Source organism: Mandrillus leucophaeus, unplaced genomic scaffold, assembly GCF_000951045.1.
Source record: "Mandrillus leucophaeus isolate KB7577 unplaced genomic scaffold, Mleu.le_1.0 Scaffold186, whole genome shotgun sequence".
Lineage (NCBI taxonomy): Eukaryota > Metazoa > Chordata > Mammalia > Primates > Cercopithecidae > Mandrillus > Mandrillus leucophaeus.
Window position 1 is genome coordinate 6,618,922 of NW_012101876.1, and position 2,552 is coordinate 6,621,473.

General features: G+C 37.2%; 2 protein-coding genes across 2 annotated transcripts in view; one reads left to right on the plus strand and one right to left on the minus strand.

The window, feature by feature from the left end:
- The window catches only part of ACAD11 (acyl-CoA dehydrogenase family, member 11), a 126,958-nt gene that overhangs the window by 57,511 nt on the left and 66,895 nt on the right, over positions 1 to 2,552 (minus strand). The window lies entirely within an intron of this gene.
- ACKR4 (atypical chemokine receptor 4) overlaps positions 138 to 2,552 on the plus strand; it is a 5,485-nt gene continuing 3,070 nt past the window's right edge. The window contains exon 1 of the mRNA XM_011977986.1: positions 138 to 224. The gene's annotated coding sequence lies outside the window, so the exon portion shown is untranslated. The remainder of the gene's footprint in view (positions 225 to 2,552) is intronic.

Sequence of the window (2,552 nt, forward strand, 5' to 3'; positions counted from 1 at the left end):
GTTTTTCAAATTTGTAACCTAAACCACTTAAGAAGTTGAATGTAACTTCACAGATGGTTTTACAGGAAATAAAAGATCAAGTGCTCACAAGGTTAAATTTCAGGAAAGCCTTCTTGGATACGAGATAAAGGCGGGGTGTAAAGTGAAAACAAAAGTAGCTGGAGTTAGGTCATTTGATTTTACACTCTGTACTCAAGACTGCTCCTCTCTGTCGACTGCAACAGGTTGGTACTTTATTTCTTTTCTCATTCTGACTTGAATATGTTTTTTAAGCCCAAAGACTTTGTATATTTACTTATATAGAGGGCGTCTTGATGCATAAAAGTTTAAATGCTTACTTGTAAAACAAAAAAAAAGTTACTTGAAAACAGCTGTACACTTTAAACTTAAATGAAAATCTTAATATAGCAAGAAGAAAATATGATTTTAAATACCATTACTTGTTGGTAAAATTTTGTTCAGGAGAAAATAGGTTTTGTTATACCACTTTTTTCCACTTTCTTTTACAAGTACTGATTTTTTTTTTGTTCTAATAGTAATTACAAAGACACTTAAAAGTGTGTCTATATATCTGCCAGAAGGATCACTTCTACAAATAATTCCATTTCTACTCTTTTTTACTCACATTTTTAGTAAGATTAATTCTTACTTAAAAATTCCCTTCCTTAATATATTATAATACTTGGCCATATTATTCCTTATCATCAGGTTCAAGATTTTCTTATGAAAGAGAAAGGAAGAACAAGGTTCATATTGTGTTAATAATTAATGCATAAGAACATGAAGACCAGAGTAGTCTTCCAGATTGGAACTTTTTAACTAACCTTAATGATAAAAAGAGTCATTTAAAAAAGTTGGCACCTGGTTTTTACATAATGAAAGCAATTCTGCTATGTGATATCTTTCTTCACAGCCTTCTTTTCTTTGCTATATTCATTCAAAAAAAAGTTAGCAAACGTAAGAATGTTCTTTTGAAAATGTACTATAAGTTGGCCCACTGTTTTAGAAATAATATTTTCATTATTGATTCTATAAGAATATTTGAGATACTTAAAAGGACAAGAACAACCCAAGGAAGATAGAAAGTCTAAAGAAAAAGGAAAACAAAATTCAGCACTATAGTAAAAACACTGAAAGTCATTATTTTATACATTCCATACATTCCAAAACTTATGAATTCTGTGCAAGTTTATCTTAATACTACGGGGTGCTAGTAGCCAACACAGTGCAATAACAATGTTGACATAGAAGATTGCTGGCATACTATCTATCCATTCTAGAGTAACAGCTTTATATCTGTTGGCAAAACCTTTAATTTGATAAATATTTACTGAGAAGCTACTTTGTGCCAGGCACATTAACAAGATTCTATTTACAAACACAAATCAAACAGGTCATGCTTTGAGGAACTTAAAACCTAGAAGAACAAGGTAGTATGGGAAACGCATCCTTTCCATAGAATGGATCAGTTCTCTGAGGGGTATGTAGAGATTGCTAATACATCAGGAAAGTCTTCTGGGGAGGTGGCATCCGCGTTAATTGAGTAGGAATTGGCCCTTCCAGGGAAGGGCAGGAAATCGTATGGTAGATAAAGGAACAGAATGAGCAATGATGTAGACAGATGCTGCTGCGTGGTGGGTGCCAGCCCACTGCTGCGTAGGACACAGAGTAGGGAGAGGTGGCAGGAGCCAGGGATGGCACTGCATTATGAAGGGAGCCTTGGGTGTTATGCTTAGGAGCTTGGATTGTGGCTTTCAGGTGAAGAGATGTGTCTTCCAGATGAGGAACAAAACAGAGGAGAGGCAGACTGGCAATTCAGAGATCAAATACTCCGGTGGAAATAGGAAAAACGTTTTTGACAAGGAGGTATTGAGGAGGAGTAACAACAGGGTATCAGTTAGAAAGATACTGCTTGGTCAGGTGTGGTGGCTCATGTCTGTTACCCCAACACTTTGCGAGGCCAAGGCAGGTAGATTGCTGAGCCCAGGAGTTTGAGACCAGCCTTTGCAACCTGGTAAAACCCTGTCTCCATCAAAAATACAAAAGTTAAACAGTCTTATAACAATCAACCAATCAATGGATTAAAATTTAAAAATAGGCCAGGCTCGGTGGCTCACACCTGTAATCCCAGCACTTTGGGAGGCCGAGGCAGGTGGATCATGAGGTCAGGAGTTCAAGACCAGTCTGGCCAACATAGTGAAACCCCATCTCTACTAAAAGTAGAAAAAATTAGCCAGGCATGGTGGTGTGTGCCTATAATCCCAGCTACTCGAGAGCAGGAGAATCACATGAATCCGGGAGGCGGAGGTTGCAGTAGCTGAGACTGCGCCACTGCACTCTAGCCTGGGCAACAGAACGAGACTCCATCTCAAAAGGAAAAAAAAAAAATTAAAACTTAAATATTAAAAAAGAAAGATAATGCAGTAGGCTAGGTGAGAAACATAATAGCTAAATTGTGCAAATGTGTGGAAGAATGCAGATTAAGAGAAGACAGATTCAAGACCTATTTGGAAGGCAGAATCAGAACTTAGGAACTGATAGGGAATCAGGGA